The following is a 24,953-nucleotide window of genomic DNA, read 5'->3' on the forward strand; positions in this document are numbered from 1 at the left end:
AGCTGCCCCTTTGTCTTGCATTCACACAGAGGCATGACATGAACCAGTGTGAAAGTTGTCATTTTTACAATATCCATAGTGATTCAGGGCAGTGGATAAAGCTGTGAGGCTGCTCAGGAAAGTCATAAAAGCATTTATGGGAAGAATTATGCTTTATGTCGGCATCATAATCTGAGCAGATCAAGCTGAAAAGGCAAACAAATGCTGGGATAAAAAATGTAATATGTGGATGCTGCTTTGACGTAAACATGCTAAAATGCTCACATATGTAGTATTACAATATTATTACACAATTGTGCAACCCTCATAAACCAAACCCTAAACTCTTTAGCTCTTAGCTTCGGAAAATGAAGGGACCAGGTTTTTTAAAGAAATGTGGAAAAAATGGAAAAAAAGAAACTATAAAACAAGCTTTGAGAGAATGTGCAGCAAAATCCAAAGATGCCATGGGAAAAATAGGTGAGAAGACCAATAAGAAGGATCAATGTCCTCTTTTATGACAAGCTAGATAGCAGTCCAGACACTCATCCAACAAGCTCACCATATAGGTTTCAGTAAAGACCATAACAAAGTATCACTCACCTCAGCAGTCTCTCCTGTAATGGAGTTGCCTAGGCTCACAGGACTGCTCTGAGTTTTAGAGGGATGTTTTGGAGCAGATCCAGAGAGGCTATGGCAGATTGGAATTGGAGGGTGGGTGAAAGTGAGGGCAAAGAAGAGCACCACTAACTGAGCGGCAATGTCTTAGGGGCAGATGTAACACTGTGGCTTTGTTCAGACTGTCACAATGGATCCATTTGTAAAGCAAACCTGATTTCCCTGCAGTATTAACATCAGCCTTGTTAAGCGTTCAGACATTTAACTTTAGAATATGTCTAAAGCAATAGTTTGAGTTTGGTCAGCGCTGCCTTTGTTCTCATCAGAATAATTTTTTTATAGGAACACATGGATGTGCTGTATAAGACTGACAATAAAGCTGCATACTGCATTTTGTCATTATCTGTTCCAATATGAAGAGATGAAATGGATAGGTGCCTGAAATATGAAATTATCTGGATTAAAGCAGTTTTCTGCTTGTCAATGCAAATCAAACAGCTTTGTCTTTATTATTGTTTGAAGTTTGATTATCCCTTTCAGAATTATTATATAACTAAGGATTTCAGTTCTAAACATCACACATATTTCTCAGTCAGTTATCACAGTAGATTTCTGGGTTTTTAAATAGTATATTTGTTTTATGGCACAGTAAAAGGTACACATGTAAAATAATTTAGAAGCTGTTGAAGTCTATATAATCTTAAAAAGCTTAGTAACTTATCAGCCAGCTACAGACAGATGATGACCTAATTTTTTATCCAGGTAGCAACTTTTGTGTTTAAGGGTTCTTATACATCAAACCAAGGTCAAGAACCAGGAGGAACAAAAGGACTCTCTGCGGGGTCACCTCACATTGGGTGGACCAAAACAAAAAAAGCGACCAATTTCCAGCTTGGGTGGACCTGCTCTCCATTACCAAAAGGTTGATTATCTATTTATGGTATTCTGCAAGGGAAACTGGATATGGCCAGTTAGAACTTTGCTATAGGAGCAGTGTTGGCAACGCTAGGCTTGTTGGTTGTGCCAACATGCAACAAACAACCAAACAGGAAATGGACAGGCTGGTGTCAAACGCATGTTGAAATATACAGGCTGTAGGTCAAGGTTGTGAAGCTTTGGCCTCCCTGACTGATGCTACGGATGAGTGAATCGTGGTTTTATCCACTACTGCAGAATATTAGCAGTCTTCATCAGTGGATGGCCTCAGAGCCTGCTCAGACTGGACTGTTATGTGCCTTTGCTGCGTAGAAAAGGAGCTTTACAGCAGGATGCTGTAAAATGCTTAGAAGCTCCTAAGTCCAACTCACAAACAGAAAAGCAAGTGACAGGAACAGACCCACTAAATTAGGCTTACAGATGCAACTGACAAGTCCATTTTAGCAGAGAGTGATTTCACTGCTGAAGAGAGCTGGCTGTCAACTGGGAGCTTTGGTCTCATTTCACTAATGGAGAGATGAGTGCACTGTTCTAGCTGAGGCGATAACAAAGCAACAAATACAAAGGATTTGTACTACACTGAAAGTGGTGTGACCCATGAGACAGCTTCAATAGTTCTAAAAGGAAAGGTCAGATTGATGCGGCTGTTTTCGATGCCTGAAAGCAGTAATCTCCAGGGTTCTTCATAAACACGGGTTATTTATTCAACAGGACTTAATTAAATGCCTGACTCAGTATACCGTGTTAGCAGTGATTTCTCGAAGGAGGTTGCAGCGTAATTCACATTAATTCGTCATGCAGAAGATAATCCTCAGGTGCACGCTGTCGTTCGTGGCAAAATAAGACCATCTGTTCATTTTTAATCCAACTTCAACTGAAATGACAGCCTTCTGATGAAGATTTATAAAATAAAATGATCTCTGAAAGAAGATTTCAAGTTTTGGGCGCAAGTAAGGGTTTAATGGAAGTTGCAGGAAAAAGTTTGTCTAGCAAAGCAGAGAGTAAACACGACTTCAATGACAATTTTCCCTGAAGTTTCACAGAACTGATGTTGCCTCTAACTTCTCTTCAAAGTAGTTGTGGGCTCTCACCATGACTCCTTTCTTTTTCCACCACTGTTGTTTTTCTCCCTCTCTGCACCCTGCAGAAATCATACATGGTGCATGTGGAGACACTCTTGAGGACTAAATAATCTATTTAAATCATGGCTTGTGTTTATCATCCATATTCAGATTTTAATATCTCCATCTTGACTGATTTAAAAGCTTTGATGTTTCCAGAAATGTGTATGTGTGTGTGTGAAGGCAGTGGGTGTGTGAGACGACAACAAGCCGAAAACTTTTCATTAATTTAATTTCCGCTGTGCAAAGACGAGACATAACATACAACAGCTCAAGTTGATGTCAACACCAAGGGCACAGATTACTTCCAAATAGAAGACGGCAGCAACAAAACAATATGGATTTAGAAGGTTGTAGTTATGGCAAGCTCTTGATAAGTTCATTCATAAATTCAATTGCTGTACCTGCTTTATCCTGTTCAACGTCACAAGGGTGGGGCTGGAGACTTTCCCAGCTGCCATTTGGCTTGAGGTGGGAGTGATTTAATAAGTTCAAAAGGTATCTGTAATTATTGTGATTGTATCTTAACTTAATTTGGACTTGCCTAAATTACAATGTGACCAATACAAATGTTACGTGCATTCAGTCTTGCTGCCATTCAAAATAGGCCGTTATTTTGGATGGAAATCATAGAGGGTTTTGTAATTTCCTGTTTAGACCCACGATGGCAGCATCCTGTCACTGTTACGTTGTTTAAAGTGAGAGAACGCAGCTGTGTTTTCATCAAATTATCAAGTTAATTTGATGCAAAGTTTCACAGAAAGTGCATTTCCATTACTTACTTTGGAGGGAATAAACTGTTGTCGCATTATGCGTGGCTAAAACAATTACAGCAGTTGTCACTAAAGGAAGCACGGAAAGTGCTCTTCAGGTGAGAAGAACTAAGGCAGAACTGATATGCAGTATGTACGTGCTTCCATTCCCTCCTTATGCATATGCACTCTTTTTCTAAATTTTACCATTTCCTCCAACATTGTCGAATTCCCAACTTGAAATATAGTTTAAAAATGTTTATGCCACCTCAACTACTGATAGAGAAGTTTTGGTTTTTGGTTAACTGTCACATTGGCAAAACAGACAGGGTCAGAACAGCATTTAGTTTGTTTTGGGAGGATTTTGATGTTAACAGCTCTGCATAAGAAGATTGACTTGAGGCTGCTGCTGATGAATTTGCATCTGTGCCAGCCATAACAGAATTAAAACATCAAAACATGTCCAATTTGTGGTTCAAAGAGATGTTGCCAGTGATGACTTCTAGATTTATCCCAACTGATTATTCCAAGAGAAAAACTCTGTTCAGATATGTGCAAAGTTCAAACAATTAGATTAACCATATAGAGTGACATGCAATGAATAGGAGCCGCCATTTTAGATTGTTGTTAAAAGTAAAATCCGCTCTCTTGTGACTGTCATCTGAATCTAAAGAATCCACTTGTTCCAGTGTGGGGCTCGGTAACTTGCCCAAGTATATTCATACATATAGACTGAGGAAGCTGAATTAAACCAGTAAATATCCAGCTAAAGGATGACCTCTACCTCCTGAGCTTCAGCTGACCCACCGACACATGAGAGGAAATACAGAACTAAAGCAAAGAAAGTGAAAATATATCCAGGAAAAAAACATTGAATCTTTGACTTGAGGATGGTTTCTACAATTGGGAGTTAAGGGTCTATCCCCTTCCTTCCCCTTCCTTACCTCTGACGGTTTTACTCAAAGCTTTCTGATTATTATTGCCACTGCTAGTGTGTCTCTTACCACTGCAGAGGAATAACCTGCAGCATGTGGCTGTAGAGCCTTTCCTTGTGCTTTAAAATGGGAACACTGCATGTGTTGAAATTTGATTATCAGTAGTTAAAAATAATAAAGAATTAATACAGAGTATAGGGCAGAAATTTAAAGTAAAGATCAACAAGTCAACATTGATTAAGAGTGAGCTGTGTCTCTGCAGGAGAACTTACCAAACTGAAGGGCTGTAGTGAGACTTGTGGAAAAGGTCAGGCTATTCTGATATGTGCACTGAGAGCACACTTTCATATCCAGGCCCCTCGGATGGCACGCCCCTGCCAATGGACATGTGTGGCTCTCGGTATCCAGCCAGCCATGTAGAAATGATGAGGTCCCTGTGTGTCCTGGCAGCTGTCACAACCAATAAATCTTGCCCAGTGAGAGTCAGGGGCTAGGATGTACTAATTGCTTTATTGATTTGGAGTTTTGCTCCAAGACAGCACCTGATAAACACATCAGAGAGACAGGGACGTAACCATATGAGCCTTCAGAGCTTTAGTACCCACCTTTATCGTATAAATTCAGGGAAATTAAGCTCTGGAGGGGTGACTGGCCTTATGAGGAGCTTTTTTTTTTTTTAAATTGCCTAAACACACGACATTGGCTATCAATTTTCCCATAGAGAAAACATGCTGTCAGCACATCTGCTGATGTGTTTCTCCAGGTGATGCTGAAGGGGGCGGGAGAGAATAGGAGAGCAGCTGTAAACGATATCACAGGGATGTTTGTTTCTCACATGCCTCATTCTGCTCGCTTGTTGTAACAACGGTGCAGAGTTCCAGCAATGTGATTTAATTAAAATGAGGCTTTGGCATCATTTATCTGCCACTATTTAGTTATGCATCACTGACTATGTTTAAAGCAAGGTAGAACAGCTAAAGCACTGTGGCCTGTCAAGCACAGCCTCAAACTTAATTACAATATCTTACAGACTTTACTTTTAATGAGCCACAGAAGCTAAGTGAAAGTCTTTAGAACAATTTGCTTAGACAGCGATCACATACCTATAAGACAGCACCAGCTTTGACTTTGCACAAATTTAATCTAATTTAAATCAGGCCAGTCCATCTAACTTTATATGTCAAACATTAGATTTTTCCTACTTACTGGACTCCACTTACAGGTTTTCATGCTTTATTGTTCTGTGTTAACAACTCTCTAAATGGCACGACCACAGCTATCGTTGCTTTAGATTGCAAAAGCAAATTCCCAAAAATATGCTGATAAGAGAACATTTGAATTGATCTAAATTGTACTGCCATTGAGATTTTTTTCTGGGTCCAAGCTTTGAGAGTCTGAGTGAGGGATTTTTCTGGGGCAGCATACTATCATTTGAAGGCCAGTGTTGCTAGGAAACAGTGTTCATAAGCAGCACGGCTCCAGCCTGACACAAGACATTTTAACCCCTTTTCATCAAACCTATCTACAATTAGCCATAGTGGTCATTAGGATCCATCATACCTAAGCTGACAACATCTATCCATCCATTTTCTATACCCGCTTAATCCGTTGGTCGGTTCGCGGGGGGGCTGGAGCCTATCCCAGCGGCCATCAGGCGAGAGACGGGGTACACCCTGGACAGGTCGCCAGTCCATCACAAGGCCACACAGATACAAACGAGACAAACAACAACACACATGCTCACACTCACTCCTAAGGACAATTTCAGAGTCACCAATTAACCTAACATGCATGTTTTTGGACAGTGGGAGGAAGCCGGAGTACCTGGAGAGAACTCAAACATACACAGGGAGAACATACAAACTCCACACAGAAAGGCCCTAGCCGGGAATCGCTATGAGGCGATGGTGCTAACCACCACACCACCGTGCAGGCTGACAAGATCAATAATCATTTACCATTTTTATTTGAGTGTATCAGGCTCTTTGTCCCTTTGCAACATTTTGGAACGCTATGCTCAAGAAACCGGTACAAAAGCAGTCATGACCAAAAAGCTGTGACCTGGCGAGAAAGTGTATTGTGGATCACAGCTGATGTCACATTTTGGACACCAGATTCACTTTTATCATTATGTTTTAATAATAAGTCCCATTGAGGTAAAATGTGTATTTTGGAAGAGAAATCAGGAAACAATCAGTTTCCTGTGGGTAGAAACCACAGACTGAAGTGAAAGACCAAGTCAACAGTTGGTGGCAGCAGCATACCTCACAATCTCCTGTTTTGTTTTTTCTTACTTCCATTTCAAAAAACTATTTGAAATGGAAGAAAATAAAAAGATGAGCAAACTCATCAGCTAATACAGTTTGCGTTGGTATGCTATTAAATAAATAGATCAATAAAAGCAAATAATATGTGAAATACATGAAAGTTAATGATTTAGTAGGTTGTCAGACTGGGTATGATGATTGCAAGTCCATAAATGCTAACAGCCAGCCTCTCCATACTAATGCACAGCTGAGACACTGGATGATCCGGTAAATAGCTGGGTTCGATGAGCATCCAGATTGAATGAATAGCTGCCTTCTCTTTGCCATCATCAGCTGCTCGGTTAACAGTGGCAGCTTATCATTGGTTGGATCAATAGCTGGCTTCAGTGGGTGTATAGCCTCCTGCTACAACTACGTAACCTCTGCCAACTGCTCTATGTGTTGTATGCCATCTTGTGAGGAATGCTCTCCCATTACCTCTATTTAAGGTTAGATTTTGTTTTGTTTGCCTGAAAATTGTTAAATCTTGTGAAGATGGGAGGAGAAGGAGAAAGGAAAAAGAAGAAGGAGAAGATTAGCCTTACTGGGAGTCACTGCATAGCACTGCTGGTTGCAACTTCTGCTAATTAACAAGTGAGTATTGTGTTTCAGTCTGATCCCCCACACAATTCAACTAGGTTTTTGGCTTATTTAACAAAGTAAACAAATTACAATACTATCAAAAAGATGTTTGGTTTATAAGCATTAAAATTTTGTTAAAATTGAATTGAATTGAAGAAGCTGATACTTCAGTTTTGGAAAATGAAAACTATCCTGAATGTTGAATTCAGTTTCTGTGCTACAACTTTGATCATGAAATGGTACATTTGAACACAGAATACTTGTAATAACCCTTGAAGCACAAGAGAGCAAATGGTATTAACAGAGGCAGCAAGGTGAAGCCAGACAACCAAACACTAAACTTGATCAAATAAAATTAACTAGAAATACTTGACTGAGACTTTTACTGTTAAATAAAGCTTTCTTGAATTGTTGCTTACGTAGGCAAAGTCTCCTTTTTTGTAGTGCTGGTTCTTGAGCTGCATCCTACAACAAACCAGAACTCAGAAATTCCAACTTTGACTGAAAAAACAACTAAGAAATCCGTTTCCACACAAAGTACAGGCATTGATTTATGAGTTAAAATGTTTCTAAGTTGGATACGGATACCATATGGAAGTTGGAGGTGGAGATAAAGATGGGGAATCTGGATAATTCAACTCCGAGTTTGCAATGTGACTTAAGCTAACCCTGCAAGTCTGGACACTGAATAAGAGTCTTTGAGTTGGTCACTTTAAGCACCTAAATATATGTATATAAAGTTTTCTTCCATAATGTTGACCCAGAAGGTTTGGGTTTGAGTCTTGTGTCTGGTATTTTTTGAAAGTTTTGATTATAGTTTGGATTAAAATAGCAACTTTTTCAGGTCTTCCACATATGTTGGCGATTTCAACTCATAAAACAAAGAAATTCCTGTAGTTTTCCCTAGAAAAGTTATTTGTGTGAAGGTAGAGAAATAAAATCTCAAGTTTGGCCTTAGACCAGTGACATGAGTGACCTGTAGGTGGTCATCTAGGTTTTCCAGCCCTTTTAAATATAATTTCCCTCTCATATCTGTTATTTTAGGAGCAATATAACTCACACAGATACACGAACATGAGAAGTTGCTCTTTTCTTTTATGACTGATGACAGTCACTTTTCACAAGTACACAGCTTTAGCCTTCCAAGTTTTAATATGTTTTCATATTCCCACCTGCCAAAGCTATTTGTATCTATACATATGCAGCTGTGACAGAAGATGAAGAAAACTCAAAATAGTGCTGCCTACACAGCCCCAATAATTCCCACCACAAGAAACTAACTGATATTCTGATGAAGACAGCATGACTTTTTTTGCAAGACCTCCAAGCATAATCATTCTGAAGTTTTGGCCTGAGACGTTTCAATGAAACAAACATTTCTTGAACTGAGCGAATACTCATATTTCTTTGATTTCAAAAGCTCTTGTAATGTGTTATGATTTTAAATGTACATTCCCGTTGTCTCTTATGTATGCATATCATCATGGGTCATGGATTAAGTTTTAAAATGGGAAAGCAAATCTGGAAAGATACATAACCTGCTGGAGCTCTGGGGGTTCTCCCCAACCCAAAGTATCCTTTTAGAGATAATTTCTGCATATTTGCACCTCCTGACCTCTTGTATTATGTAACACAAGTGTTGATTAGTTTAAGTGAAGATGTTATGAAACCCAAAGATGTAGCAAGAGCAGTGAATAACTGAATGAGGATTGCAGGTGACAGGCTTCAAGAGAATTTTTAAGGTTAAACTACTTTGTGAAACAACCTTATGGAACATCACAATATGATCTGGATCATTTAAACATGGCTAAGCAAAGCTAAATGCAATGATTTCTTTTTTTTGTTTGTTTTCAGACTGCCAAGTCGAACAATAAAGCACCAACAATTTGGATTCCAGTTAATTTCACCTACAGATTCTAGTGGTGTCTATACTTTAGTAAAAACAAAACCCACTCCTGTCACTTGGTGTTCATCCACCTGCACCTTGAACAGCATCTGGTTGAATAATTAAATCAACCTTGAATCATGTAAGAGTTGAACAGTGGTGCGGTGGTTCGAATCTCAACTGGGGCCTGTCTGTGTGGAAGCTGCATGTTTTACCTGTTCATGTGTGTCTTCTATCCGGGTGCTCTGGCTTCCTTCCACAGTTTGCTATTCCTCTCACAAACTTTGCTCCTGTGGTGAAATTTCCAGTTCAAAACCCCTTGTCTTTATCTCCCAGAAACTTCAGGAGGGGACACCACCTTCTCTCTAACCCTCCACAGTGGGATTTATTTTTTTGATCCAGCTGCACTGCCAGCAAGTTTTGTCTCTGTGAAACCCATGATGTCACCAAGTCCCCTTCACACTCAGAGATGTTTTCGGACCGCTTTTCAATCTGCATTTTTAGTGTTGGATCTGAAAAATCATCGAGTCATACGTTTTGATCGCACAACCGCTGAAGTTGAAAGCATTCAACTAACATTCTGACCTATTCTTCCAGACACCTGGATGTGCTATCCTACAGCTTTTCTCTCTGTTCTTTGAGATTTGACCTTTGAAATACATACATTCATGATTTTTGACATATTTTTGTTTTTCCCCAGGAATTGAACACAGAAGCTTTACAACTTCAAGCAGTTTCCCAACCACCTGAGCAATCTTTGCACTCTTTTCACTGACATTCTGATCACATTTGATTCTTCCTTTTGGATGTTGTACTTTAGAATATATATTTTGTCATGAGTTTCACTCCCCAGTCTTCCAAGCATCCCCTTAATGCTGTAACTAGAAGAGTTCTAATCCTTTGTCTTCCAAAGCTAAGAGTCAAACCCATCCCCTCTGGAGCTATAAGACACACCCTATCAGCCTGAGCTATCTTGCCACACAGGTAAAGAACCTTTTGAGTAGATATTTTACCCAACTGTATGCGACTGAGCTTCAAAACTCTTTGGGCTGATCGGGGATTGATCCCAAGACATCAAAACACCAGAGAAGTGATCTAACACCTGGGGGTAACACGTAACATGTGACAACTCCTAAAGTTTCATAAAGTTCATAAAAGCTTCCAAGGTTCAAACCGGTGCCCTCATAGGCTTCAGAGAAACATTAACCCCTTCAGCCACAGAACCACAGATAATGAAGGAGATATTTTAATATTTTTTTCCTCTTTCAACGGGGTGCTGGTCTTCAAACTTTATTGAACTATACATGAATTAAACTTATGCCTGGGAATTAACTAAAGAGCTCAGTTTTATATGATTTATTTGAATGCTGTATTTCTTAAAGACTCCCATTCAAAAACCAACTCCTCTGATGAAATGGTCCAAACCTTTTCTCTCACTCATCACATTTGTCCAATTATAGTCACTACAAAGACCAACACAGTGATGTCTGGATGCCAACCCAGAGGCTTTAAAACCACAGTTTACAAGTCACTGGGTGACATCCAGGTGGTGACTTCCATTTCTGATCGTAGCTACAAAGAGGATTTCAGTGTTCTCAGCAGTGGGCTGTATTGTGACTTTTCTGTGAGTTGGGACCATGCAGACCAGCCTTTAATCCCCTTCCACAAATGGGAGCCTTTGGTATCCATGCTGTTGTTGTCGGCTTACCTTTTATTCTTCCTGGTAACCCCTTTCACAAACATGTTGAGCATGTTACATTTATGTTTATCTATTCAATTCAATTCAATTTTATTTATATAGCGCCAAATTACAACAAATATCATCTCAAACACTTCAAAGATACAATCGAATTCAAGCTAATTAGAATCTAAGTCATTGTAATCCAATTGTTCACCTGCCACAAGTAAAAAAAATAAAAGTAATGTCGCTTAAATTCAACAATTATTTTCAAAGCGCTACATAATTTTAAAAAGACTGATAAACTTCCTGCCCTGTGGTTATAAACTACACCGAAACATCAAAACATGGAGATCTTCCATCTTGAGAAGTGGATACAGACAATATCTGTCCAAATCAGCTGCTTTCCCTTCATGCTTTAGTTCTGATCATCTGAATGAGAAACAATAACTGAACCTGATAGATCAGTGGATATGTCTGATCATCGAAAGAGCTCTTGGAGCCATCAAAGACAGAGCAACCAATCACATGCCAGGACTGTGTTGAATCATCTGTATTGATACAGTATGGGTTGTTATGCTTGTTGCACTTGAAAAGGACAAGCTCCTATCAGCTTTCAGCAGATTACTATGACTGTTCTGCTACGTGTTACAGCAGCAGAGATAAGAAATAACTCCCACAGTAGATCAGAGCTTCTGTGACTGGCACACTAATTTATCTAAGCGTGGAATTTCACTCTTCATAACGGATATGCAAACTGGTTTGCCGTCATTATTACACCAAATCAGATCGCCATCAATAAGAAGGTCCTGAATATTAATGAGGAAGCTGAAATCATTGTTAGTAACTGCACATTTCACTGTATTGTGATGTCAGCATAACACATCTTGTGAAATGTAGAAACCAAAAATGTCCCTGAGGTGCAAAAGGAAATGAGAAAAATCACCTCATTTATGGACTTTCAGGTGAAAGAGATTCAAGTATTTTCATTATGTTATTATATTTCAAAAGGCTCTCACTCTACGCGAATATAGCGGATAATGACTCACAGATAAAGATTTAAGAGGAATGTTGTCCCATTCTGGTCTGATATAAGATTCTAGCTGTTCTACAGTCCTGGGTCTTCTCTGTCGTATTTTCCATTTCATGATGCTACAAATGTTTTCAGTTGGTGAAAGGTCTGGACTGCACCTGGAGTCATCCCCTACAAAGCCACTGTGTTGTAATAGATGCAGTGTGTTGTTTAGTCTTGCTGAAATATGCAACACCTTCCCTGAAAAAGACGTCATCTTTAAGGGAGCGTAATACTTCAGTGTGATATATCCAATCCCCCGTCCTGAGCGTGCACCAGGCAACTGTGGATAAAGTCTGCAATTCTTCGTAATATATGTAAAATGAAGGTAAATCTTCAGAGAGCTGCAGCGTTGTTGAAGGAAAAACACTCATCTTTTAAGGGTTTAGATTGCAATTTATGTACAGGCGACAAGGTGACTTAAAGAACTTTCTTTGTTACTCCTGAACATTCGTACCTTGAACTTAAAACTTCCACACCCTCTTAAAGATGTCAGAATGCGACACAACCACACTCCAGATGTCAAAGCGCCGTTTTGTTCTTTTAGCAGAAATGCATATTTACACAAATAAGATTGTTGACATCTGCTTTAATTTTCTTGTCATTTCTCCACGTGAATAAATTGTAGTTGTAGCAGTGCCTGACAATTGCTTATTGCCACATTTATTGCCTTCTGCTTGTACCAGTGACAATGTTATTAGTCCATCCATGTAAAAGTAGTTTCAATGAATAATAGAAGGACAAGTGGTATTCCTTCATAGAAAGACTAATGAATTTCATGACAGCAGAAACTGTGTAGGACAGCATCTCTAAATCATCAAAGATTCATAATGTTTGCCACATTTGTGTAAATAAAATGTTCAGAATAGGAAAATGGAGACATTTCGTATTATTGAAGTAATCTTTTATACACGCTTATAAATCCCACTTCAAAGTATAAATGACCTGTGCAAGCACAGAATGTTAATTAACATAAAATAACATAATGGAATTGCTTCACAAACTCTATAATCATCTGGACCAAAGAGATGGTTAAAAGAAGAATTAAGAGTTCCTGGGAGAAAAGAAAATGTGTTGGGAGAGATCATGATGCAGTTTAATACCATTTCGTTGTCCCAGAGAACAGTGGAGGAAAGGTAAAAGTGCTCAGTAGATGGTACATTTCAGCCAGCTGGGAGAAGGGAAGGGTCTGGGCAGAAGACCGTGGGCGTACGCTCTCACTGGAGACATGTCAGTTGCAAGCTCTGATCCAAATGAGGACTGCAGCATAATCCTCAGTGCTGAAGTTATATAGCTGCTGAGCTGACTGGTACAATGGAGCAGACCCCACTGAACTGCAGTTTCATTTCAACTCTCTCATTTCTTCCTGCAACACGAGAGGCTTCTGTGTTCAGAGCCAAAGCCTTTAGTCAATCAGAGCATTTATTTAAATTCAGTCTAGTTAGTTAGTTGGTTAGCACCATGGAACAAATAAAGACTTAATTAATTAATGAGATAGATATCACTAACTTATATACAAAGTGTTGGTAAAATAGGATGTTATGATTCACGTATTATTCAATTCTTGTAGTTTCCTTCAAATGAATGCAGATACAAGATATAGAATGGTGAAACTGATAAATTTGACTTTCATCTCTCTCTGTTCCTTGGCTGTTTTTATTATTATTTTCGGCTCTCCCTGCACACCTGGATCTTACAAGCAAATTACCACACCTGCTCTTTGTTTGTCATTTGCCCCCTCTGTTTAAAAACTCCCTGGTTTCCTGTGTTCAGTGCCAGATCTTTGTCATAGCCTCCATCATGTCAATAATTCTTGTGGTCTCACCTCTGCTCAGTTTCTTGTTTGTTTTAGGTTTATTGGATTTCCAGCCTCACCATTGTCTTTGTTTTAGTTGTAATAAAGTTTTGGCTCACTGCCTCCTGTCTGCTGAGTTGTTTGAGTCCACAATCACCATAGAACATGACATGTTATCTATTTCTAAATATGGGGCTGTTTAGATTTTATACGTTTCAACAAAAGTTGGGACAGGAGCATGTTCACCACTGTCTTACACTTCAGTTAACATCACTCTGTAAAGAATATAGGGCACTGAACAACACACATAAAACAGCCACCTCTGTCATTTTTTATTTTAACACCCCCCCAACACCAAAGGCAGCTGATATCATGCCATAATCTTCCACCTAAATGCAGCTGCTCATACACTGGAGGACAATCACGCAATCCATTGTACCTCAACTGTAAAGGTCTAAAGGGATAATGGTCACCTGACAGGCAGGTGGAAAAAGCTGAACGAGGCACCTGTCATAACCAAACAGCATTCAACATTCTTAAATTCAAGTTCTGCCTGCTCTGATGCTGCGATCTGTATTTCTGTTTTATGACCTGGTGGACTAGCACAATATGTAGAGAATAAGGCCAAGAGATGCTGTTTGCCAGGCCTTTTAGACCATTTAGATCGGACTTTGAGAGCTGTTAAATCTCAGAATTCCAGGTCCACTGCCTGAGATGTTTCAGTCATGCAAGTGCACATCAATCATCGAGGCAACTGAGACGTCACAAGCCTGGCCAAGTCAGCAGGGGGTCTTGAAGAGGGGTCTCCAATCAACAACTGTCTTTACAAGAAATAATGTATAAGCAAATAAAGCAAAAAAAGTCAGATATTCAGCTACTTTTAGTTGGCTTTTTGGGAGAATTTTTTATTTTAGCTTTGTCATCAGTAATTTCAGTTCGAGATATTAAAGGTCCTTCTCTCTTTCAGCCTCCACCGGCTCTTCAGGTCTGAGGCAGCAAGTGCTCCAATGCAGCAGCACTCTGTATACCCCTTACAACTTTCAAAGAGGGCAGACGCTTGGTGTCCTCTGAAGGATCCTTCTACGGAGGCTCTTGGTATGAGTACTGACTCTTATGGCTGTGCTGACATTACTTCAGTTACTTTGCTGGTCTCTAGATGTTAAGAAGTCTTAACCTACCGTGGTCAAGAGCAACCTCTGTCAAGGCAGGAATTAAATGTAGTCAGTGTTTTAAGACTCAAATGAAGAGTCACAACACATAAAACAAGAAGTGTTTTAAACAACTCTCATCTCATGAAGTAGCTGAATAGTAGCACGGCAGAGGACTTTTCTTAAATTTATTGTGTAACACTCCCAGCTAAGTCTCACCTCTGGTGTTGTGCAGCATCTTTTACTCGCTTATATCGTTAGCGTATTTTTCACCTTTCTTCTAACCCGGCTGATAGAATGTATCCCTTATATATCAAACCTCTTTCATAAAACACACTCTTGTTTCAGAAGAAATGCCTTTTCATCAAGTAGGATAGACGGAAGGTCATTTTTTTTGTTTTATTTCTGTAAAGAAATACAGACACAGCCACATCGACTTACCAACTGCTTCAGATGAAATTGCCTGGAAACAGACAGTTGACTGGAAGAAGCCGTTTTAAATTGCAGCATCTGTCAGAATTGACAAGACTGAACTGCCATTTTACTTCATTTTGAGCTGTGTTTTATTTAATAGATGCACATACCTTGCTTGGACTCCTGACTTCCGCAGCAGTAGGGCCTCAGGATTGTTGGAGTCAAGGCGGTTTGGGACCGGGTTTGGGCCTGAAAGGTGGAGGCCAGACAGCAACAGTTGGAGTTATCAGTCCAGTGCTGGTGCTCTGGGGTTGGAACACAAGAGACAGGGCATTCCAGCAGTCATAGCATGAAACTGTCACAGTTTAAGGTTCCTCCTGTTGTCTTTTAAAATAGTTGTATTTGATCATAAGTTTTGGAAACGTTTGAACATCATCAGCTCAGATTCTTCTTCTATTTGACTGAAATTCACAAAAGTTCTTAAATTCTTATTTTGATTCTGAAATTATGATAAATGGTCTAACATAAACATTTCTATTCTGTACATTCAAACTCGAAAATTTAAACAACCCCCCCCCCTTCCCAACATAATAACAGTTATTCTGTTATCCGCTTCTTCATCTTGGAACTTTTGTTACCTCTGGGCCAAAGGAACATGTGCAGAGCACCACGCCAGTTTGAGTTCAATCAAATTCATACATGAAAGAGATTCGACTCCCATTCACATTATGCCGGTGTGTACATCTGACTTTGAGAAGCTTATAGGTGGTCAAACATATCAAACATTTAAAAATCGGATTATATTTCACCAGACTAAAACAATGATTGAAATGTTCTAATGTCACTGACGTTCATATCATTAACAATGAAAACATTTACAAGATCTGTAGAAAATGTTTTAACACTGAAAGGACAGTGAGTCTGAAAATTGTGGTTAGTGGCTGTGACTGAACATCGCCCACATTCACCTCTGGCTTGTTTATTCATGCCTAAAGAGAAGTGAAGAGGTGTCACATGCACTTACATGTGGAGAATCTCTGAAGTACTTGACTATAATTGCCAATAAACAGTACTTTTTGAAATTGACTGAATTCGTTTTTCTCGCCTCTTCAAGCATTGTTCTCTGGACTCTTTCCTCCATCTGGAGAACTCATCCACTTTCACTTTTGCTTTTTCCTCTTTTATCTCATGGATTAAAGGCTTCAGCAGACATACAGCACATCTCCTTCATCACATCTCTTCATTATGGCTTTAAAGATTAATATTTGAAATAACTCGGTATGTCTGGGTTAAGATAATTAAATGGCAGTTTGAAAACACAAAATGACAAAAAGAAAATGCAATGCTTCTGCCAGGACGAGGGTAAAAAAAATACTGCTGGAATTCAGTAAGACTTATCAGCAGCAGAGGGGTGCATGTGTGTATTTTGTGATACTCATTATCTCTGTGGCTGCTGATTATTACCATCAAGGCTCCAAGGAGAGTAAAACAGCATTTTGAGAAAAACAAAATGACAACAATTCTCACTAAAAATTTGCATTTGTCATGCAAAACACAAATATTCTCCAGAAGCCAGAGTACAATGTTCTTTCCCATAAAACAAGCCTCAGTGACATTATTGAAACTGAAGAAATGTGAAGATTTCTTTGTTTTTTGGCTGTTTTGATGGCGTTGCATCCTTTGGTTAGTTTGGAAAGCCTGATAAATGTTCATTTAAACAACGAAAATACACAAACAAGATGAAGTCATCCTCTGTGTCAGGAAACATCACAAAGCAGGAAGGAAAGATGACAAAAAAAAAGAATGCCAACTATGACCATCAGTTTTTGTTATGTTTAAGATCCGTACTTTCTATAAAGAAAAGGTTACAACATGTCAGTGGGGGGAAAAATTGCCTAGATCTGATTATTAGTCCTATGTTAGGGTTTCTCAAGCTGTATTTTACATTAACGTCTAAACTTGAACTCATCTCCATTATCAAGGGCCTCGAAATGACATTTTTTGTGATTTGTTGTTATATAAATAAACTGAGTTGAATCTAATTGAATTATAGAGATTCAGGGGGGAAATGTGATGTGATGTGATGTTTAGAGAGGTGAAAGGTGTCATTTTTACATGAACTCATTTAAAGTTTTACATCTCAAAAACACAGCAATTAGCTGCCTGGAATGGCCATCTTGCTAAGAAATATCCATCTGGGGAATGCTAATGAAATGATCTAATCAACCTTGTCGATATGTACACGTGAGGCCGTTCATATAAACCAAGAATTATCAAGTCTGGCATTTTAATTGAATGCTTTTAATGTGAACTACAAGCAGCTTGGATACAGGTGTAACTGTAAACCGTGAATTGTGAAGCTGATAATGCTAAGTGAAGAAAGTACCAGTGGATTACATGCATGCATCATTTTCTCTTAATCAACAGACAGTGAGTCCTGTGCAAAAACAGCAGATTCAGCCATTGAGAGTAACGGCTGCTATTGAGAGGAGATTACAGAGTTGCTACTGCTGAAAAATGCAGAAATACAGCATGATCTGTCATAAATGGCAATTTATGTAATGAAAATCCGCATTTGATGTTTTTTCCTTTATTCATTTTTTTCCTTTATTCCTTTATTTATTTAATACTAACTAAAGTTTAAATGCAGTTGAGAGGAAAGATTAAATAAACATGAGACTTGCAGCAGCTTTTGTTCTAAACTGGTACTTCATTGCACTCTTTGTTAATTGAATTGTATTTTTGTCTGAAGAAGAACTTTGTATAGGGCTATTTAAAACAAAGTACAAATATATTAATAGATGCATATTTCTGCTCAAGAAGGATTCATAGTTTCCTTATGAATATATCTATTATTCATGGGAGCTTAAATTGGGGCACAGAAGAAAGCTTTCCCTTTCTTGAAAGTAGCACTATATTTCCACGTTACTCATAACTTACCAGGTGCATTTCCTCAGGTGTTAATGGAAGACTTTGGTAAGCAAAAGTGCAGTCGAGACTTGCTCTGCAAAAGTTGGAATGATCAACTTTTTTTCCGCAGACATATCATGAATTTCATAAACTGGAGTACAATGAAGTCGCTTTGTGCACCTTCTGAGGAGACTTGCCTGTGGGATAAGAAGGCTGGGGGCAGGTTTTTGTTTCCCAACGTCTCTGACTGAGAGCCTGCAACAACTACACTAACAAGCAGAACTTGTTTACCAGCCTTGGGGAAGGCCTTCTCAGTGCACAGAGAAGACAATTTAGTCCCAAAGCTTGGCCTGTGAGTGCATGGTTGACTGTGAGGTGTGTGATGTAGCATATCAAATACAGGCGAAGCCCAGGGGGGACAGGAATCGGCATGCTGCCACTTTAGGCACCTATCCAAATGCCTGGCGCAGACTCTCAGTTTAGAGCACTCCTGATATGCCTGGAATAGATAAAGAGTGCCAAGAAACCAGAGATGAGAATGGCACCACTCTCAGGGAAATTCCACCTGTATTTGATATCATGCCGTAAAGAAGAGGCTACAAGTAAGTGAGAAACATCTTCATAAATCACAAGCAGAAAAAGCTTCATCAGTTACACTGAGGTGTTGAGTTTACCACTTTCATGCGTGTTCACAATTTGGGCCTTGAAGTAAATTTAGTTTTTGGTAATCCGCCAGGTGCAGCATGTCAGAAATAAGCCAAAGATCTGTTCAGTTGCACTCATCAGAAACATAAAACTGTAGTATCGAGAAAAGAAACAAGTCATTGATCTAATTCCTCATCTTTAAAACAGGAGGGAAAAAAAGGCTGAATGTTTTAAGTGTTTGACCTTGTCCACATGAGCTTTTATCTTTTTATCTTTTTTTTCCTGGACTATGTTGTGGGGAGTGGGCAGGAGTTCTCTGTGATATGTCTTTGGTTTTATAAGTACATGATGGGAGAACCCTTTCCTTGATTTTCAGGATGCAGTGCTGAGTTACATGATGACATTAGGTCCACACCACTGATAGCCCCCTTCCCGATCTGTCTGTTGTGTTCTACAAGGGCACCTTGAATAAGATTTATTGGTGAGGTTATCCTTCCTTTAAATTAGTAATTAAATTAGTTTTTGTGCTGTGTCTCGACTCAATCGGGACATTTCCATGCATAGTTAAGCTGAGCTGTTGCTGTTATTTGCTTTAGCCATTTAAATGGACTATTGTCAAGCATAGGAAGGGAATATATTGGCTGAAGCGTGTCTCGGTCTGCTACATTAGATGGCAATATGCTCCCTTTCAGTTTGCCAGTAATGAGCTTTTTCTGATTAATCTATTATGCAATACACTAAAACAGTTGGCAAACTATTTAGCTGGCAGCAAATTATTTCTAGATCAACAGGTGAATTGGATTGCTTTACAGAACTGTGCATTTCATATGTTCAGTACACTACTTGTTCATACAAATTAGATGCACATTATCCTTTGTGGTTATTCTTTTTTTTTGTTACTTCTGGTTAAAAGACCTGCAGAATTGTAGAGTTTGAGTCCAGTTCAGTGCATACATGCAAAAGAAATTCAACTCCCAATTGCAGTATGTGTTAGTCCAACTGCAACAAATTACATTTGGTGTGATTTCAATCGGTGTATATTTATTTAAAGTACCTTTTTTAAGTTAGACTAATGCTAATTGCACTGCTGAAGAAGAGCTATTATGTGTAGAAGTAACATTGGTACCTGGAGCCAATGCTTCCAAGCAGAACAGTTCACAGTTACAAGATAATTGTTGTTCAAGTCACCAGACTATAATCCCCTGTGTACTGCAGTATTATTACACGATTCAGTGGCAGTGTATGGAAATACAACTGCAATATGACTAATAAAGTGTCAGAATACATTATCGGTAAATGTATGTAAAATAGTGCCAAAACATCAAAATGAGCCTTAGACTTGAATGCTGTAGATTTGAGTAGAATGCTGTAGATTTGAGTTCACATAGTTTAAATTATGAGTAGTATGAATTATGAGTAGTACCAGGTCCGTAAATATTATATATATATATATATATTTCTTCATATTTTATATGATGCTCTGATGCTCATGCTATCAAATTTAGAGATGGAATGCTTTTAAGTCTTTGAAGCTTACTGACAGGATGACGCAGACTGAATATTACATTTTGTCTTAAGCCTTTGCCATATGTAGAAGAGTGGGGTAAGCTAATGGAGAAACCTGCCCTCAAATGAATCCCTTAACTTACAGATAACCAAAGCAGGTGAAAAGAGATGTTTGACTGGTACAGTCTTTATAGCATATTTATATCAGTTTACCCTTTCTATTGGTTTGATAAACCACCATTTCCATGTAATATTTATGTATATTAATATGTTTTGCTTGTTTCTTTTATCTATTTGGATAGATTGGATTATTCTAGTTTGTTCCTTGTTAGTCTTGACCTCAGTTTCTTAAGGTCAGGACTAACAAGCTCTTGTCAACTTTAATGGGATATTGGTTTTCCCTTTGCATATTACCCAGCTGTCATTCTTGTTTTATTTCATAAAGCTTGCCTCCTTGTGTATTCTGTTGAGTCTTGCTTACTGCCTTTGTTTCACAACAGGTTCCAGTTAACAATTACTGCACTCCTGCTTTGTATTAGCCATCACTTCCCTCAGTGTATGCTCCTCGGTTTTCTTTGTTCTATGTAAGATCTTTGCCTCTGCCACCTGTCCTGCTCCTGTGGATGAACTGTCATTGTGGTTGTCCTGCTTCTTCACAGTTTCCAGCTTTGTTTTGTGCAGCCTGCTTTGTTTTCCTTTTAACTTTATCTTGGGACAACTATCTTGGTGCTTTAAGTCTGTTCAATAAATTTTTTTCTCTTTCTTTTTCCTCCTTTTCACATAAAATGTATTTACAATATGTCATCAAGATTCAATTGCAGCCAATAACTGTCTGAAGCCTGGAACCCACGGGCATCCCAAAATACTTGGTTTCCTCCACTGTGAAGCTCTGTTAGACCTTTTCTTTACTGCAACTGTCATAAGTTGTTTGATATTTCTTTAGTTTTATCTCCAAATCAAATACAGCTCAATCAGGTTAAGACTCATTTCAGAATGTCAATTTCAGCAATGAGTACAAAACCTCCTTCTGTCTCCCACATTATGCTTTACGTTATTGTCCATTTGTACAAGGAAGCTCTGTCCAATCAGCTTTGCTTCAGCAGGTTGAATCTGAGCAGACAGTTTATCTCCATACATTTTAGATTTTCTTGCTTTTTCTATAGTTTGTCACATCATTACAGTCCCTCCTGTCGAACTGATTATGTTAACTATTCCAAACCCCCTTCATAATTTTCTTTCAATCATTGCAGTGCAAATTAGTCTTAGTTTCTGTTTTAATATGTTTGTCCTCCATATGTTGGGGTTTATGACCTCATAGTTTATGACCACTGTGGTTCAGTAAAATCTCTCAACTTTAATATCTTCCTTATTGAGTGTTTTTTACTTGCCTGCGTGTTGAAGAGGGTATCCATCACTCTTACATTTTGTTCTTTATTTTCTCAGAACCAACCAAATATTATAAGTCTATGGGTTTTTGTAATGATTTTGGTTCTGTTTTATTACAACTTTGTCACCTGATTTCCATGTTTTCTATGATAGGCTTCGTCAAGTTCATGTTGGGGTTTCTGATTTGTTTCTTGGGTCATCTCAGTCATGTTTTCTGCTCCCTGCACACCTGGATTCTACTAACCAAGTACCAAACCCCTTGTTATTTGCTGCCTCTTTACAAATATTTTTGGTAAGAATCGGTTTCCTTTGTTCAGAGCCATATTCTTCCTGTTGCTCCACTTTCACCTCTAATGACCTTATTTGTTTCAGGTTTAATTCATCACTTGCTTGCCTCATGCTTGCTGAGTCCAGCGTTTGGATCACCATTAAAAACACTTAAGTTTAACAGTTAGTGTAGCCTCTTCTAATGCTCCTGCTACCTCTGTGATGGTTTTTGTTTTTGCAGACCATGGATGGCCTGTTTCACTTGCACTGAGAGCGTCTTTAGCTGCAGGCTGTGGGTTCATAGCACCAGCTGCTAAATGTAAATGCCACACTTGAAATTGGAATAACCCACACTTGTCCATCTGAGCCTTTAAAGAAAGCTACACATTAGAGAGCTGTATTCTTTAACCCTGTGTCCAACGTGGATGTGAGTTCCCTCAAATTAAAATGAAGTGTCTGAGCTGTCTATAATGAATAGCATACAATAATTGTGTCAGGCTTTGCAAATAAAAAAGCACACATAATAACTGTAAGGTGGAGAAAATGTAGGAGCACCAATATCAGCTGGTGGAGTCGAGCCGGAGCTGATGAATCCATGACAATATATTTGTAACATATATATAACATAACAAGTCTGACAATAAGGCTGTATCAAGTTTAGTTTGGTTAATGAATAAATTAGGTAAATTACACCAGTGGGAAGCTTGTTTGTGTCTTATATAGGATGTAAAAAGAAACCTTAACATTAGATTTCAGTTAATTAATTGGACTGAAACACATTCACTCCTTCTGTCTTGGACAGCAGTAATGTGCTCATTTCCAGCTTCAGATGTCTGCAGTTTTGATAAAATATCACACAAAAAAGTTGTGAATCCATTATAAGTACATTTGTGATCACAACTTAACTAACAAATTAACACATATTCCAAATAACATCTGAGAGCTGGCTAATTACTTTACTTTTACAAAGAAAAGATGAGGTTACTCTGAGAGAAAAACTTTGGCTTTCATAAACTGGAAAAAAAACTTTGGCTTCAGGTCACTTTATGAAGTGATTTCTGTTTGGTGAGTATGTGAATGTGCAATCAAGCAGAATAAGCAGTCTTTTTTTATTGATCAAGGTAACCATGGGAACAGTTATCCAACCACACCTGGACAAAATGAGGACAGGTTTTTTTAATCATTAACAACATATTTTCCACTTTATTTACAACAGAAGTCTAAAATAAAGAGACTGAAAATGTGGTTTTAATCCAAATGCACAAAACCAGTATGTCGAAAAGATATCAGAGACTGAAATTTTTGTCTTTCTTTACAAAATCTGAAGTTTGACTGCTCCAATTGTATTGTGTATTGTTACCAGAGGGCACAGACACACGAGGTGCAAAGAAGTCCACATTATTAAAATGTTTTTAGGCTTGTTTTGTCAGATACAAATCCCATTCCAAGTTTTCTTAAATAGAACAAAAACCTAAATATGTAATTTGTTCTCTTGTATAAACTTTTGCCAGACAAGAAATGATTTTCATTGTGTCCACTGAACAACTTAATTGTATTTGGAAAATAAGAAAATCTAGAATTTGTTGCTGCAACACACTCAGTGAAAGTTGTTATGGAGTCGTGGTTACCATTGTGTTCCATCAGATACCTTTTAATTACCCTTTTTAATGGTTTGGGAACTAAGGATACACGTTTTTGCTGCTTTTCAGAGGAATATGTGTCCATTCTTGCTGTCAGTCTGTGGTTGTTGTTGTCTGATTCTCCTCTTTATGATGCTCTATGCATTTTTAATAGAATCGTCCTGCTGAAATAACCATGGACCTCCCAGGAAAAGAAGAGCAAGATGGTCGCACGTGTCACTCCAAAACTCCAATATACACCTTTGCATCAATGCCACCTTCACAAATTTAAAATCCTCCAAGCCATGGACACTGATGCCCCCCCATACCATCAATAGACACTGGCTTTTGCACTTTTCTTTGCTAACAGCCTGGATGGTCTTTCTCATCTTTGGCACATAGAACCAGATGTCAGTTTATCCCAAAAGCAGCTGAAACATGAACTCATCTGACCACAGAGCACATGACCACTGTCTCTCAGTCGATCTAAGATCAGCTCGTGTTCAGATAACTCAGCTGTGTTTCTGAGCACTTGCACCTTTAATTGCACCCCCCATCCTGTCTGAAAACATTCCATGTATGTAGCAGGCAGCCTGCTTTGTGCTGATATTAATCATTTTCTTTTTATGCCAACACAGACTCCACTCAACTTGGAACAAGAACACTTTTGGCAGATTAGAGATCAAGACAGTGAAGCAACTAGCATGACCTCAGCCAAATCTGCACCCTCTAAGCTGATATGGAGCTCAGGTGCACTAGTGATGGTGATGATAAACTCAAGAGCTTTAAGATCAGGCAATCTTTTTCAGACTAGCCACTCCAATCAACGAGCTTTCATTCTCAAGGAGCAGTGGGCCAGTCTTCTAGATCAAGGCTAACGGCATACTCCTTATGAAAAAACTGAGAGAAAGAGGAGGGTTTGGAGTGCGAGTGACTCAGTTGTGACAAAAATCAGCACCCCATGCTGTAAACCAACTGGAAGCTGCAGTAAAACCCTGCTGGTTGTTCTATGTATCTCTCTAGGGTAGAAGCAATGGTAGATCGCTGTGCTGATGTGCCTGGAGCCCTGCTGGTTTTCAGTCCTGAATATCTGCCATGTGGGACCTGCAGTCTAATTGGTATGCAGGTGATGCATGAGCTCAGCGTTACAGAGAAAGGGTTTGGCTGGCGTTTGTGTGTGAAGGGTTGATGCGGAGGGGAGAACATTGCTCAATCATTCCTCAGCAGGTGGAGGAAGACAGCGGCAGGGAGTCTGAGAAGACTGTGAGGGAAATCAAAGAATAAAGGAATTCGCAGAAATTCAGGGGACAACGAATGCAGACTTCTCCACTGTATATGGCATAACTTTGATAACACAGCAGAAGTCTTTTGTTTCTCACACTTTTTGAGCTGACATACT

This window comes from Leuresthes tenuis, unplaced genomic scaffold (genome assembly GCF_036924035.1).
Source record: "Leuresthes tenuis unplaced genomic scaffold, fLeuTen1.0.hap1 SCAF_15, whole genome shotgun sequence".
Classification (NCBI taxonomy): domain Eukaryota; kingdom Metazoa; phylum Chordata; class Actinopteri; order Atheriniformes; family Atherinopsidae; genus Leuresthes; species Leuresthes tenuis.